Source organism: Pinus tabuliformis, chromosome 7 (assembly GCF_031772625.1).
Source record: "Pinus tabuliformis cultivar Carrire ecotype Pingquan chromosome 7, CPIR1, whole genome shotgun sequence".
Lineage (NCBI taxonomy): Eukaryota > Viridiplantae > Streptophyta > Pinopsida > Pinales > Pinaceae > Pinus > Pinus tabuliformis.
This window is the reverse complement of record NC_142293.1, coordinates 144735513-144753686: the sequence shown is the minus strand read 5'-3', so window position 1 is coordinate 144753686 and position 18174 is coordinate 144735513. Positions and strand designations below refer to the sequence as shown.

Below are 18174 nucleotides of genomic sequence, written 5' to 3'. Positions count from 1 at the left end.
ACTCCTAAATCCTCTGTACTGACTCCTAAACATTTTGTCCACTTCTACTTCCATTAATTCCTAAAGTCTCTCTCTCATCCCTCGAATCATGAACTGTTCTAAGAGTCTTGATTGAATTTGGACTCTTGTCATTTATTCCCAGTCATGTTCTCATTTATTTGAGAGCACTTACAATTTCTTCCATTATCTAATTAATTCATATTCTATGCTCAAAAGCCTAATATTACATTAATTTAGCACTTAGGAATCCAACTTCCTAAAAATACATGACCCCCTATGTCTACTTAATTACAGTGGTTTTTCTCTTGGGTGAATGCTCCTGCATCACACGTATTAGGGTTGTCTCAACCAAATCTTCAAGATGTTGTTCATTAACAATTGGCATCACTATTCTTTTTGAGTCCATGCCTCCTTGCCACATGCAAGAGGCTACACAACTATACCAATGACTCCATTACATATATGACCAAATGATGAAATGAGATAGTACATGGCTACATCAATGTGATACAGGGATACAAAATGACACCCAAAGGCCTGTACATGGTTGTAACAATACATTCAAGATGACTCTCTTCAATGCAAGCCTAACTCTAGGACCACTCCACCAACAACCAAAAGTTAAAAGCCATAAATTACAGGGCTAGATATTGCACACAAATGTGCTTACATGACAGAAGTAAATAAGTCACTATTATACATGCCAAGACTCAATACTCTCCTACTTATGATTGAACTAAAGATGTTCTTCTATGCATAATTGGTACAAGGAATTTTTCAACCAGTTTTTCCAAATGATAACAAATAAATTCATATGGCTAATCTACAGTTTTCAATTCACGACTACAACCATGTGGATCTGCTACAAAATAATGAGTGAGAGAAATAAGAAAAATAATATGCAATCCTTGAAACCCTAGTTGTTAGACATTGGATAAACCAATGCTCCATGTGTGTTTTCTGACATGGACTAACCACCTCTCGTGGATCCTTATCTTTGGCGATGCGATCATTGACTAACACCTATGGGTTTTGGTCTAACAACAATCGTGATTCCAAACAAGTGGTATTAGAACATAGGTCACGAGTTCGATACACACCTGACTCACGTTGGTTGGGGGGGGGGGGGGGAGATTGTTGGACATTGGATAAACCAATGCTCCCAGTGTGTTTCGCGACATGGACTAACCGCTTCTTGTGGATCCTTATCTCTGGCGATGTGATCGTTGACTAACACTTGCAGGTTTTGGTCTAACGAAAATCATGATTCCCAACACTAGTTGCATGTACAACTCCCCCTAAGCTTATTATACCTTCTCACCATCTGACCTTTGGTAGATTAGGTTGAAAGGACAACTTCTAGGCAAAGATTAATGGTACACCTGAAAGAAGGTGGAAGAAAAAATTCCTCACCTCATTAAGTGGAAGATTTTGGGGACCAAAAGCCTTCCAAAACGGGGAGGTTTGACCCAGATTGGATCACTATATTGTTTTCCATCTATCTCGATGCTTTTAGAATGGAAAAAGTGGAGGAATCAACTTTTAGGACTATTTTTACTAGCGAGACACAATTTGGCAAATTGGGGTATGAAATCTTCCAGGAGCATTTTGTGGCATCAAATGACATTTTTGGGGGGTAAAACTTTGTCGCCTTAGCACCACACCTTTCTTTTCGTATTCTACGCACAAAGACCTTTCCAACAACACAATAATTGCATCAATCAAAGTTCGTATGTGAAATTTATGTCACTAAGATGTTGACCTTCCTGTTTTCACCACCATAATTCGAGATGATGCCACATCAACATGAAAAAGGGGTTAGCCAGGGTGATTATGATGAAGAAGACTCTATAATAGTCTATATTGTAATTATGATTAAGAGTTGATGTATTCAAACCTAATCACTTGTAGACTATTAGGTTGTGTTATAATCAGGTCACTTGGAGGGAAAGGGGTTCTATTCTTTCGAGTGCATTTGTTCCATAGCTGAACAAAAATAACCAAGAGGGATAGGAGATAGAACACACGGAGAGGATTTGCGTGCTATGGTAGCCCTCGGGCCACATGCCATATTTCTTTGTACTCACATCGATATTTCCATTTAGAGAAAGAGAGCAAAGCGACCTCACCTTCCAATTGGGTTTTCTCTCGAAGGGGTTTCCCAGATCATATATTCGTGTGTCAATTGTGTTTGTGAGTTTTTTATTTTGTCATTTTCTATTTTATGCATAATTTTAATTCGTATGCATAAGTTATCACAATAATCTACAGATCTATAAATCTAAAGAGATATAACATTGTAATAGTGTAGATTTTGGATTTTTAAGTATAATTTTATTAGATCTGTTGTGACAGGCTGTCTATTGGAAATTCCACGCTGGTTTATGGATCATGTAGAATATGGATTCCTTTCCCAATGATTTTAGCTACTCATGCCACAAGTGAGTCTTCCCATATTGTGGTAGTGATTAATGATTTAAGAACATTGCAACTTACAACACTTCAACATGCCATTGACACAACCCAACTTTCGTATAGTTTTTCTCACGTTCAAATTGTGCTCCAACATGAAATGCTAGATTGGTTATCCATGAAGTTCTAGGTTGAGATTGTTAGTAGTGCCACTAGCCTTAAAAAGGTATTGCTCCACTCTTTACTATTTTCGGTGGGAAACAATGCCTTGTAGATGTGGATTGTCAAATTGTAACATAGTTGACCATTATACGTGCCAACTTAGATGGAGGAATTTTACACAGTTTTTGTAAATTTTGGTTGACAGTCAACTATGACCCAACATGCAACTAATTTTGTAGCATAGAGTTGTCCATTGCTTCTAGCCCAACTTCCTAATGATCAAAGATTGTAGTTGTAGTACATCACATGTTTAGACATGTGTTTGCAATTACAGTTGGGTTCCATATTTTTGTTTATGCATACTCTTCAAGCCATGCATTATTCTCCTTACAAGTATCAACACTTCAACACCACTTCACCATTTATTCATTTAGAGTTTCTTAGTGTTGAGGCACATGTGTCTAGGATGAAACACACCTTTAGGCTAGATAGTATTGAGCTTGGACTTCAGTGCTTGATCAAAGAGCTATTCCCCTTCTAATGTATACATCTTTTTAATGTATGCTTTTTTTTTAATATATGCAAGTGTTCTACATGTTTACCAATTTCACTCACTTGGCTATCTTTGTCATCTCTATTCTAGTTATTTAATTCCTTGATTTTTCATTTTTACCATAATCATTGCCTACTTGTCCTTTCATCTCATTGTGATGCTTCCATTTCTACATCTATTAAATGCCCCTTTACCAACATTTCTCCATGCCTTTTTATTTACTCTACACCTTTTCTTCAACATGTTTATCTTCTTTTGTATCCACTTTTATGGTTATTGGATTTGGCTCATCTCCAAGTGCATTGTTTTCGTATTTATGTATCTTTTTAGTTTGCCTTGTTCAAATGTTCGACACATAATCTCTATCGGGTTTTCCTTCAACCCAATCTTTACATGAAGAGATGTAACCTTTTCGTAAAGTTATGTTATTCACATTCAAATTATCTGAATTCTCTAAACGCCTAATAAACCTATAATAAACTAAAAAGAATGAAAATAAATATACCTTTCATAAATATTTAATATCAAACACATGCCATTCTACCATGACTTAGCATGACAAACTCTATGCTTGCTTTTTACAACTTGAGTGGGCCTAATGGTTAAGAGCATGTGTTTCCTCTTAAGAAGTCAGAGGTTCAAAACGAGAGAGGAGTAGAGTATATATGAGGGGTAGAGTATATATGTCTTCTTAGACTTAATGTCAAATCAGTGCACTGAAGTGAATCCCTAGTCCCATTAACAAAAAAGTCTCATAATGTATCACTGTAACCTTAAAATTAAATAATAATAATTATTATTATTATTTTTTTTATAAAAAATACATTGTTACTTTCCCATAAAATTTCCATGAACCCTCCCACATTGAAACAAAATATTATTCTCAGCCGCCCAATGCACTTTGTCGTGGACTTTTGAATACATGACCAAGCGGCATAAAACATTTTCTAAATACCAGAAAGGAAAACCCTAATGTCATAAGTCCTTAATGTCATAAGTCCTCTGATTTTCCCTTGGAAAATTCCACTCAACTGCTTCCGGAAGTTGGGAAACTTCCGCTCAGCTTCTCCGAAACTTTCTCGCATCTGCAACGCAGATTCCTCTCAAGACTGCGAGTAGAAAATCTCATCTAAATAAACTTGTTGCAGCAGAAGATTTATTATTTGTGAAGTAAAATCCCTTCATTCGGATGCAAGCATGGCTCAATCGGAGAAGATGAATAGACCGCAGGGAGCTCGAATTTATGTGAAAGCTCATCGAATGTCTGATCTGGATCAGGTATTGAAACAGAATGGGCCGATTGATAAAATGCTGTGGTCGATTATTTATGTCCTGTTCGCCCATTCCATGCTTCTCCTCCTTTTCTCCTCTTTTTCTGCCGATTCCAGCTTCAACATCTGCAACATTTTGCAGAATCTGTATGTGCGTTTTTATCTAGCCGCCATGGCAGCAGCCATTGTTGTTATGCTTCTGTTTGCTCTGTGTAATCTTATAGCTAAAGCAGTGGGGATGTGGAAAGAAATGGATGATGACGACTGGCAACAATGGGAGGAGGATCTGCTTCCACAACCTTTAAACGTATAGAGGCCGTTCCTTGTTCCAAGGCGCAGAGGCAGAGCACTCGCTTATCCCAAATCTTTCTTCTTCCATCTCCAATTTTGGGATTCGAACACGCGACATTCTCTTGAAAAATCACCCTCAGACATTATATGTTAACCCCTTAAACGAACGTTTCCGTTTAAATACTAAATGTTTAATATGTCTATCTATGTTCAAATATGTTAGCGCTTCTGCATTTTTGCAGTCAAATAAATTTTAATTGCGATTGTAATATCATGATTTATAATGGAGTTTTTTCAAATATTGAGGGTTCTGTTCAATGAGACCTTTAGACTGTATTGTAAAACTAATCTAATTCTTCACAATTTAGCAAGTAATTCAAACTGCATGTATGGTTTTATAGTAAAAATTGTGGGATAAGTTTCTTTTTCCCAGTATTGAGTTTATGTTGATGGTAGATTTGGGTATAAAGATACTCTCTGAAAAAAAGATTTGGGTATAAAGATGATTACGGTTTTATATCTTACAGTAGACATTGCTTCATGCTAGATGTATAGAATCTATCATCAACATAAAAATGTTCAATACTATTAACAATTTTGTTGAATCCACAATAGAACTACAGCGGAAATAATGTTTACATTTTTTAACCTCACAGAAATAGAACTTATACTATGGAAACACAGGCAACAAACAAAAATAGGAAGGCAAGAATTGCAGTGCATGAAACAATTTTCCTTCCCCAGCATCAACAAACCGACACTTGGGCCGAGGTAATAGAGTTATCTAGGCAGTGAATTGTATTCCATTTCAATATGAACCTCCATTATTCATCCTCATAAAAAGCAACACATAGTAAAGGAAAAGAAGGAGAATCACAACAAAATCACCCCATTAATTTTGTAATGTAATTGCCTCTGTTAGCTACAAGCCAACCAGTGAATACTACAAATACTCAAAAACTATCAAATTTCCAGGGAATTTGCTAACCAAGAAACTAATTAAAAGAATGATACAAGGATTTAGCCTTCCCAGTAACAAATGGCACTAAGCTCAACCAAGATCATGCACGTAACTACCAACAGCTAAGAATTATCAACCAATGGAGACCATCAATGACATAACAAATTCATGTTTAATTTTCATTTTCTGTTCAATAACGCATTAAATTCATAGACAAGGGTACTAACCTCACTCATTTGTAGTTGTTGGCAAATAGGATGAAAAGCAACCCCACTTCTCCTTCGCTCCATTTAGAACCAACAAGTAACAAGCAACAATCTGACACAGGAAAGGGAGGCCCCATTTAGGTTCTCGTTGCTCACTGGTTAGCCTTCATGTTGAGGAACATAGCCAACGCTCTACCCATTGCCCGCACTCAACACTCAATCCCCAACAAAAACCCGGTAGACAATGTTTCCACTGAAAATCCAAGTCCAACTCTCATAGAACATGATATGTTCTCCCATTGATTATCTCAGTCTCTATGTTGCCTCTGTGTTAGGGCTATCTTGAATCCAAGTGTTAAAATTCAATCAAATGTTAAGATATGGGAGAGTAGATTTTATTACATAAACCAAATTTGTGCTAAACTTTCTATTATCCAATGTAATGATATGTAACGATACATATAAATACAAGAAGCTTTGTCTTAAGACAAACCATATTAGACATAATCACTTAGTTGAGAAAATATCTTAACTACACTTAAAATTAGGAAGCATCTAGTTGAGTAAATATCTCTCAAACCAAATAGATATAATCATTTCCTAATAAGAAGATCAAACTCCTTTCTAAATTAAAGATCACACCTAAGACAAGTAGAAGTTATGTACTCCAACACTTCCCCTTAACGACTACTTGTCTTAATCTTCGTCCTTTGGTGTCTTCAACTACATCTTCTCTATAGCGCATGCTTGACTCATGAACCGTTTGATCAACAAAGTCTACCTTTGGTCCAACCTAGCACTTTAGCTTCATACCTTGATCGTTCATATATCATCAAATTGTCAGAGTCCATATAAAGGAAAAAGAATCCATCAGAGTGTATAAGTACCTAACCGCTGCAGCCACTAGTCTACTAGGATGTCCCTTTGTGTATATGGTTCACTCAACTTCTTGATGAACTCGCCTTGGATATAAAATTTCTCCTTTAGAGTCTACAACCAATATGGTCTACTCCAAGCCTCAAAGGACTCCCTAACAAAGGCTATTGAACTAAACTAGACAAGTAATTAGGCATTAGAAAACACATGGTAAGGGGTATGCATGCCTCTCTAGGTCTTATAATGATATGCCCTTTTCATGTTACATATATACATGTAAATACAACACACTCCATTCCATGGAGACACCAAGTATACACTGAAATTCTTATAGGATTGATTCATGAGATCAAAACATGACATATAAACTTATAACTACAATGTGTAACTCACATTATAATATGGTCATAAGTATATTTTATTCAACACACACAACTTTATTCTTTTTCCATCATCCAACCTTCACTACTACCACAACCAATGTCCTATGTTGCCATAATGCTTCCACATGCATTGTAAAACATGCTTTCATTCGACCAAGTTCCAAGGATCTCTTTGTTGTATCCAAGGCTTCTGTGTCCTCCCTACTACAAAAATCATCATTTCACTCCAAAAATTCATCTTGCAACCAATCTTTGTTTTTTTCAAGCAAGAATAATGCAACTCACTTCCACCTCAAAAAAATTCCATGCTTCTCCTCACACCTAAAGAACTACTATCATGTACTAGTTGAAAACCAATCACACCACTCACACATGGACTTCATTAGGGGAGCAATACCATACCACGTGTGTTCATATTGTGGGATATATATTAAGGAAAAAATGACATAAGATATTGAGCATATAATAGGGGGTAAAGGGTTTTTATATTGTTAGATATAAAAAATGGAGCTCAAATTTAATGAAAAAATATAAAGGGGTATAAAAAATGTGGATGAAAAAATGGATATCTACAATATCTAGTGAAAATAGAGGTTTATTAAATTGGGAATGTGTATTGGTTTCATATTGGTAAGGGGTTTTTGATGGAAAAAAAATGACCTCATCAGCATCAGGGAGACCACCTTGCCAAATCAGACCCTTTTCTGTTTGTGTTAGTGGTTCCGACTGGTTCTATGGGGTCCAATTATCCCCTACTTCTTCCCGTTGACTTGTGATGTATCTTAATTAATTATCAACGGGAGAGTAAATCAGACTTACCTTCGTGTTGCACACTTGCTAGAAGACAACCCTTAAGCTGAAACAAGGGTTCAAGCAAGCCACACTAAAGTTTACTCCTGTGTAAAGACACTTCTAAAATTGTTTTTTAAATGAAAACACAAATTAATCTAGAATGCAAGCAACAAAAGGGGATCTAATCTATCCTATCTCAATTAGGACAATATATAATTCTTACCCAAATCAAGAGCAAAGTGATTAAAAGAATGAAGATTTAACATGTTCTTTTATAGTAAATATCAAACTACTAAAAAAGTTCTAACCACTGATATTATAGTTACAAAATATGCTCTGTTTGGAGATTTAAAACAATGAAAATTGAGTCATTAAGACTCAAAAAAAGTTCACATAATTTCAATGACAGTTAGATTTATTTTAAATAGCAAATTTCTGAGTAAATAATTATTCAAAAATTTGATTGAAGTATAAGAACAATTAGAAAGAAATAACATATCTAAAAAACTAATAGATCAGAAAGATAATCTAAGAAACAATCATTATCATATTAATTAAAAGTACAAAATATGAGATAATTGGCACAAATCTACCATTAACAGAGTAAAATTTACATTAACAAATAAAAGTATTTGAATACAAATTAATAAACATGATTCCTTTGCTCTGTTTCTCAATGGATCTCTTCAACAATCTTTCCAAGACAAAGAGTTTTGCCACTTGAGAAAAGAGTTGCAATAGTGCAAGCTTTGTCTCAAATACAAAGATGAAATCTTGAAAATAAAACTCTCAAATAACTCAGATTTGAGTATTTTTCTCCACGTACAGCGAAAATCCTCCTCACAAAAGTGCAAAGAGCTTCAAAATTGCAGCAAAGATGAACCCCTTCCTCCTCAAAATTCTAATTTATAATTTACAAATATAAATTGTGAAAATGAGAGTTGTTGAGATCAGATTTGCTTCATTAATTTTTAGCTGACAAAAATTCATTTTTCTCCTTTACTAGTGCAATCACATTGCTTCAAGAAGTTTTGGGGTTGATCTCCCCACCTACTCCTTTCCAAAACCAATAAAAATTCAGAATAAAACAAATTAATTTTGCATATTAAATAAAATATCAATTCTCTCAACAAATTGACAAATAAAAATTAAATTGGATAAATTAAAATAAAAAAAAGTTCCATGATGTGCTTACTTCCTGTATAGATTTGATTAGCACTTGAGCAATCTGGAGAATGAATTAGTGACAACTATACTTTCAGTTTAATGAAATTTTCCCAAACCAAACTTAGTAAAACTAATTTTGGTGGCAAATTTGTTGCTTAGACTTCTATTAAAATTTTGGGCTATTAAATAAATGAATATGCTTGATTTGATGTTGTAAGACTGTTCTCCATGTTTTTAGCTTTCTAATGAGCCATAATGGACCTCATTTGACTAGATAAAACTCAAGATAGAGCTTTCCAAAATCTAGATGTCAAAATTGAATGTTTCCTAGAAAATACATAATTCTAACCTATTTTATTAAATCTCTATTTTTATTAAAATTTCATTTTTTACTAATTTATTGAATCTTAAAATATTAAAAATAAAAGTTAATTAATTTAAATCATATTTAAAATAAAACAAATATACAAAATAAATAGAACTAATAAAAATAAAATAAAATAAAATATAAGAGCAAGTTTATTACAATATTTATAATGTACGTATAATTGTGTATGCTTAATGGTTATGAATTAATAAAGGAAATAATGATGAGAGGAAGAGGGACTATGTGTGTCAGGTCCCCAATACGAGTTGGGTGTGCCACATGTGTGGCGTGTGCCCGAGTTGGTTTTATGCAACGGGGAGAAGTCATTTTCAGTTATGTGTGACGAAGTTAGTTTTATGTGATGTCATGTGGTTCGGTTAAATGAAACGGGTGAGCATGCTCGATGATATGCGACGAGTGGGTGAGATCGGTTAAACACGCCCCAATGGATGTGCGACGGTGCGGTCGGATGGACGGGCGCGTCGGGGCGACCTGTGTGTCAGGCGCCTGGGTGAGCGTGCAAGGGCAAGTAGCATGAGAGTCGAAAAACCGAAAGGCAAGTCAACTAAATGTGGAGGCGCTGTGGAGACTTTATATGGTGGGGCAACCGGTGGGTGGACCAATGTGCAGAGGAGTAAACATATAGGTGAGTCGACGTGCAGGTGGACCCAAACATGGTTGGGCTGATGTGATGGATGTGCGACATGAGTGAAACGAGTGGTCAGCGTGGAGGTAGGCCGACCCACTCTAAACACTTGGGCATCGTATTTATAGAGGTGGACGACTAGTGAAATTCAACAAGCCAAAAAAGTTCAGTAATATAACATAAGCGACTTGGGCAAGCAAGGAAGGCAAACATAAGGCAGGGCGAAGGCGCAAGTGGACGGAGGGTCGAAGCAACTGAAGCTGGAATTTCTGAAACGGGATGAACCAGTATGCGTAAGTCTGTGATTTTAATATAATATAAACATAAAAAATTATGAATTTAATTATAAATATTTGTTTATCATTTTAATTTATAAGTTTGATTTAATTAAAGTATTTTTATTTTTTTAAGAAATTTTCACTTAAATATGTCTTTACAACCTTATTTTATTAATTTGATCTGATGAAGTGCACAAATTTTTTCTCTCACCTTTTCTTATAATTATTTCATCTTTATTCCATTATGAATAATTCATTGCATTTACTAAGACTTATTTTATTAATTTGACCCAAAGAAGTGTACAAATTCTTTCTCCCACTTTTTCTTATAATTATTTCATCTTTATTCCACTATGAATAATTCACTGCGTTTACTAAGATCTAAAATAATAAGTTTAGATAAAAATAATTAGAATCATTAGATACCTAATAATAAGTTTAGACTTTTTGAAGATAAATTAAAAGATATATAGACAATAAAATATTGGAGTTGGAGATTCAATTGAAGATAATGGATATTACATTACAAGAAAAGAAGCGTATTAGCCAAGAAAAGAAACACTTAACCGGAGAAAGAAAGGTGACTAATTTAAAAAAATCCTAATGTGACAAACAAGATTAAAATTTTAGAAGAAAAGTCAAATAACATTTTGAGACTAAATAGCCTAGAAGGTAAATTGAATATCAAATCCATGAAAGAGGAAATGAATGAGCTTATAGAGTTAAAACATGAACTTAACAAAAGAACTTTGAACTTCATATTTTTTTATTTCAAAGAAAAGAAAGACAATGATAAATTAGCATTAGTCAAAGAAGATTACAAAATAAAACAACTTGTCTCATATATGCAAAGAGGCCACGCAAAATAATTGAGCATAAAGATAATTTAATTCATGTTAAGGTAAGCTCTAATGGCCATAAATCTGGTGTATTTAGTAAAACTCTTTTTTGAAAAGGGTAATGAATATTGATAAATGAAGACCTCATTCGAGAAGACGAAGTTGAATTAAGGGAGGAAGTTCAAAAGGTTAAAAAATCTAGGAAAGAAGGAAAATGGATAATAATTAGGAGGTAAAGCACATAGAGATGATTTGTGCACTGTAACAGCCCATGGTCCACAGACATTACTTCTTTGTATCAGCAACCATATTTCCAGAAAAAGAAAAAGAGCAAAGCAACCTCACCTTCCAACTGAGTTTTCTCCCAAAAGGCTTTCCCAGAGAGCATATCTTGTGCATTATGTGTGTGTGAGCTTATTTTGTCATTCTCTACTTTTGTTCTTGATTTACTTTTACATACATGCACTAATTACAATTAATTTTACAGATCTAGAAATTAAATAAAACTGTAATAGTGTAGAATCTCAGCTTTTAAATATAATATTATCAGATCTGTTATTGTCTATTTGGATGATATACTGGTATATAATGCTACCTGGGAGGAGCATATTTCACATTTGACACACGTGATGGAAACATTGAAGAAGCACTAGCTACTAGAAAATCTCAAGAAGTGTGAGTTTGCGCAAAAGTCCTTGGTGTATTTGAGATATGTGATTAATGGAGGAGAATTGAAGATAGATCCTTCCAAGATGGAGGCCATCATGAAATGGCCGGTGCCTACTAATGTTACAGAAGTTAGGGGTTTCATTGGATAAGCATAGTACCTGAGGAAATTCATAGCCTCGTTTTCAGCGGTAGCAACATCGCTCCACGCCATAACAGCAAATGGCAAGAGTTTCTAGTGGGGAAAAGGGCAGCAGAAGGTTTTTGATGAGTTACGAAAGAAGATCACTGAAGCACCAGTTTTGGCATTACCAAACTTGCAACGACCCTTTGAAGTGGAGACAAATGCAAGTGGGTATGCCATGGGAGTTGTCTTGATGCAAGGAGGAAGGCCCGTTTGCTACCATTATAAAGTATTTAATGGGGAAATTCTTAAATACCCTACCTACGATAAGGAGCTCTATGCCATGGTGCAAGCAATGAAGAAGCGAAAGCACTATTTGATGGGAAAGGAGACAATAATCCACACAGGTCACCATATGTTACAGTACTTGCAGGCCCAGATAAGATACAACAGACTAGGCATTACAAGTGGATGGGGTTTTTACCACAATTTCATTTGGTGATCAAGTATAAGAAGGGCAACACAAAAAAGTTGGTTTATAAGCTTTCAAGACCATCCACATCAAATATTACAGCTTTGGGGACTCTTATGCACATGGAGACATTCACCCATGATGCATACATAGAGGCATATTCAGAAGATGAGGAATTCAAGGAGCTGTATCAACAATTGCAGAGTCAGAGTCATGTGCACGATGGTGACAATATCATTGACTACCATCTCCATGATGGGTTACTCTACACGCTGGATAAGCTATGTGTTCCTAAAGGTGAGTGTTTGCAGCTGATTAGAGAGGCTCACACCTCTAAGGTTTCATGACACTTTGGTGTAGGGAAGACTGTGGCTAACTTGCAAAGGTATGTGTATTGGCCCAAGATGTAAGAACAAGTAGCTAGGTTCATAAGAGGATGCATGCTTTGTTGTACCAACAAGCCTAGCAACATGAAACAGGGTCTGTATCATCCCTTACTTGTACCTACTTGTCCTTGGGAAAGCATTTCCATGGACTTTGTGGGAGGTTTACTGACAACCAAGAAGGGACATGACTACTTGTTCGCGGTAGTTGATAGATTAATCAAGATGTGTGTTCTGATGCCCTATAAAAAGACCATCTGTGGAAAAGAAGCAACAAACTTTTTCTTTGGATAGTTCTGGGTACACTTTGGGATACCAAGGAGCATCATTTTAGACAGGGATACAATATTTCTCAATGCATTCTAGACTACATTGTGGGAGAAGATGGACACAAAGTTGAAGATATCTACAACATTCCATCCACAAATAGATGGGCAGACAGAAGTAGTTAATAGGAATTTGGTGCAACTTTTGAAGGATTACAACCAGAAGCATCCGAAGACCTGGGATGAAAATATGGTATATATACAACATTCTTATAATAGAGTGGTCCACACTTTTACAAGTCCCCATTTGAAACTTGTTTTGGATATTTTCCACCTTCACCTTTGGATATTGCATATGTGCAGCAAGGAGGAGTGAAGGAAGACCTTACAGGAGATGCTTTGAGGGATGAAAATCTTATAGAGAAGATCATGTAGATCCATCTACAGGTGCGTGAAACACTGTAAAATTCACATGTAAAGTATAAGGCCAGGCATGATCAACAAAGAACAGAGAAATCATTAAAGGTGAGAGACAGAGTATGGCTACACTTGAATTAGGAGAGGTTGTAGGGGGCCAGTAAGAAAATCAAGGCTCTAAGGTATGGTCCCTTTGAGATACCAAAAAAGGTGGGTGATAATGCCTATCAACTCAGTTTACACCATATATGTGCATTTACTCAGTTATAAATGTAGATAATTTGAAACTCTAAGAGCCTTCCATGCTAGATCAGGAAGAGGAGCAGGTCCTACCTTCTGTGGAGGATTTGACACTAAATGCTTAGGCAAAGTTGACAGAAGATACAATTTTGCAGAAGAGGTCCAGAACTACAAGACAAGGGTAACAAGACCTTTGGTATATTGGGTTGAAGGGACAACTTCTAGGCAAAGCTAAATGGTACACCAAAGAGAAGGTGAAGGAAAACTTTCCTCACCTCATTCAGTAAAATATTTTTGGGACAAAACACCTCCCAAAATGGGGAGGTGTGATCTGAATTGGATCATTATATTTTTTTTTCATCCATATCAATGCATTTGGAGTGGAAAAAGTGGAGGAATCAACTCACGAGACTTTTTTACTGATGGGTCCCAGTTTGGTGAAATGGGGTCTCAAACCTTCCGGGAGTGTTTTGAGGCATAAAATGAAGTTTTTTGGGGTAAATATTTTCCATTTAAGTTGCAAACCTTTTCATGATATTCTGCACATAGAGAGCTTTCCAATGGTGCAAGAATTGCGTCAATCGGATTCCATATACAAACGTTATGCCACTCAAAAGTTGACCTTCCTGTTTTCACACCTATAGTTCAGGAGGATGCCACATCAACCCCCATTATTCATGGAAAAGGGACTATCCACGTGTTTGTGATGTAAAAGACTCTAGAAGAGTCTATTTTGTAACTCTAGTTAAGAGTTGATGTAGTCAAACTCAACCACCAGTAGTCTATCAGGCTGTGTTATAACCGGGCCACTAGGAGGAAGAGGCATTCCATTCTTTCGAGAGAATTTTGTTCCATAGATGAGAAAAGATAACTAGGAGAGATAGGAGGTAGAAAAGATATAGAGGATATGTGCACTGTAGCAGCCCACGGGCCACAAACATTGCTTCTTTATATCTGCAGCCATATTTCCAGACAGAGAAAGAGAGCAAAGCGACCTCACCTTCCAGTCGGGTTTTCTCCCAAAAGGGTTTCCCAGAGAGCATATCTTGTGTATTATGTGTGTGAGAGCTTATTTTTCTGTTCCCTATTTTTCTGCTTGATTTACTTTTACATGCATGCACTAATCACAGTTAATTGTACAAATCTAGAAATTAAATAAAATTGTAATAGTTTAGAATCTTAGATTTTAAATATAATATTATCAGATCTGTTGTGAGGAGTTGTCTAGTGGAATATCCACGAAAGTTTATGGATCAATAACAGATCTGAACATAACTATAATCAACACATATGAATAGTAGTTCATATGAACAGATAAACCATGAAAGCCTCACCACATTAGTAAACAATACCAAACACATAGAGACACCACATATTAGGTGGAAACCCTTCTGAGAGAAAAACACCCATTTGCTTTGTCTTTTGCTTCTCCTTATTATTAAAAATCCTCCTTTACATCATTCATGGGCCACCACCAGTGTGCAATCCCCAACATGTGATGCACATGAGCAACCACCTGCTCCAAGCCACCACTTCCTCAACTATGCAGGCCAATAACTATTGCAGGCCCCAAGTTGCTGCAGGCCATCACCACCAATAGTTTCTCTAACCACCACTTGAAGGAATCAATCGCTCCCTTAACAAGCCACCATGTGATACACTGAAGGCCCTAACCTTCAATCTCTTGTGGACTACCTTTCATACATTTTTAGACTGGGCCCACTATTCTCAACACAAAATCTGCAGGCCTCGTTTCACAATTTTCAGACTGGACCTGCCTATCTTTTTCTTCAAACAACTATAACAACAACAACATACAAAACCATGATCTCTCTACTCAACAACAACAACATGAAAACCACACTACAATACAAACCTCTCAGAAGCACATTAAAAAATTTCTGACAAACCCTAGCTCATTAAAACAACTCAACCCAATACATCAAGCTGACATAACCATAGTAGCATCAATCTCTACAACAATACATGTCTTATATAAGTGCCATATATAAACATGACAATATATTGACATTGAAATCCATTCACCCCTACAATAACAAACATGTCAGCACTGTAAAACAAGTAATCTCTAAAGGAAACAACATAAACTTTGTCTTTGCATCAAGCCTCATTGCTTTGCAAACTCTATAGGCCACTGAATTCTTCCATGCACACTTGCCTCATGTATTGCACAATCTGAATGTGGATCCTTCCTTTAGATCACATGCACAACAATCAAACTTAAAAAATCTGCTATCACACTCCTTTGTCACAACTATAGGTATATAAAAACACACACAACAAATCGCAATGCTCAACCATGCATTCTACCTTCAAACCAATCACACTCCAGTCTATATTGCCTTATTCCCTCTATGTCTCCTGTCTGATCACTTATAAAACAATGTGGAACCTCAAATCATATGCATTGTGCAGGCTCTGGTCATTCAATCTTGCTCCATATGCACCATCACCAAAACCTCACACTATTTAACTTGTTGCACCAACACACTTGAATTCTAGCAGCTCATTATCCACCCTCATAGATGCAATGGTATGAAAATGTATTACACTTTACACCACTAACCGTATCACAAGCCAATAGCCCACTTAATCTTCTAATCATTGTGTCCATACCAATGTTGTGACCAAATCAAAGAGTTAAAGGTGACTAAATCAACCTAGTTAAAACAATCCACTTCCTTGATGACTGGATCAACATGAGGACATAATCAAACATGATCACATCCAAAAACCATAGGCATGTCACTGGTAGAGCCGTTCACATCTACAGGTAGTGTCACGGGCAAGGTTGAGGAGACTACGGCAGTGCCACGAGCATACTAGTGGAAAGACTATGACAAAATGACAATGTAATTGGGTGACTATAGGCTTCCTGCAGCAGTATCTGTACACATGGAAAACTGAAATCTTTGACCCATATTTGCAACCAATGATTCAAACACTGTCAACCACCTTTCTTAGCACTTGTCCACCTCATCCAAGCCCTTTTCAACCTTCTAATCAACAATGAAAGCACTCCTTCAGTTGGTTGACATCAATGCTAAACTAGCAAACTCCATGGTTGAGATCAATGCCAACACCATGCTGCTAAAAATATCCCCCTTTGGCATTGCTGACAACCTGTGGCCACAAAAACCAATTTGATCCTCTTTACAATGTTGGCTAGCTAGCATCATTCTCGTTCTAGTGGTTGTCTGACTCCGCCCCTTTAACATCAATGACAAAGTGTGACCAATCCTTGCTAAATCACTACGCTGACACCAATAAACAACGTCGATACTAATTTTTTTTATTTTTTATTTTTATTTTTATTTATTTATTTTATTTATTATTTATTTATTTATTTATATTTATTTTTTATTTATTTTTATTTTTTATTTATTTTATTTTATTTTATTATTATTATTATTTATTTATTTATTTTATTTTTATTTTTATTTTTATTTTTATTTTTAATTTTTTAATTTTTAATTTTTTTAATTTTATTTATATATATATTTTTTTTCTTTATGATGAAATAAATTAGCGACAAAACTCCTGCAAGATAGACATTAGAAACTAACCAACATGGTTGCTCAATACTGTGGCATGAACAATAATTTAACATCAAAGCAACTATGCCGATATTATGGCCTTCTTATTTTTTGAACGTGCTCCCCTTGGACAGGTTGGTGCAGGGATATCTCCGCATATAATCACAGTATGCATAAACATGCATAAGTACATTTGTCCCAGGTATTTGACTCTTCAAAGGAGTCAAAACTTCATCCCATAATATCAATGGTTAAGGCCATACATAGCAGTTCCTTGTTATCGGAACTCAATCACCTCGCCAATACCTCCTATCGAGACTTTAGACTCTTTATAATCCTTCCTCCTTTCATAGGGGATTCATTAATTCTTCAGAACCTTTATATAATGTTATAAACCCATAAGCCGCGTATATATCAACCACCTCTCTTAAACCTTGGTTAATATATATATTTATACATAAACCCCTTCGCAGGCGCTATTCCTTATAAAACCCATTAACAAAGAAAAATGTTGCAAACATACCTTCTTTCCACCTTCCGTACGGCTTCGGCACAGATTCCAAGGTTGTACCTCTATCACAATTGGCTATCGGCTCTTCATGGGTCATATAGGCCTTATCACCCCTTTTCTTCCAATACGCGACTATCTGAACACAATACAAAGGAAACCATGGAAATACACTATCGGCGAGTCTTTTACAAGGGAAGTGTTAATATACTCAAATACACTATCTGTGCTGGTTTTCCACAGGATTGCGCTATATGAAAATACACTATCGACGCTTTAAGTATCAGCACTTCCAATGCTCCTTTCTCGATGCGATAACACGTAGTGTTATCAGAAA

At 35.9% G+C, this 18174-nt stretch overlaps 1 pseudogene; it reads left to right on the top strand.

The window, feature by feature from the left end:
* The first annotated feature begins 4111 nt into the window (after positions 1–4111).
* Positions 4112–4960, top strand: LOC149246251 (uncharacterized; annotated as a pseudogene).
* The last annotated feature ends 13214 nt before the right edge of the window (positions 4961–18174 follow it).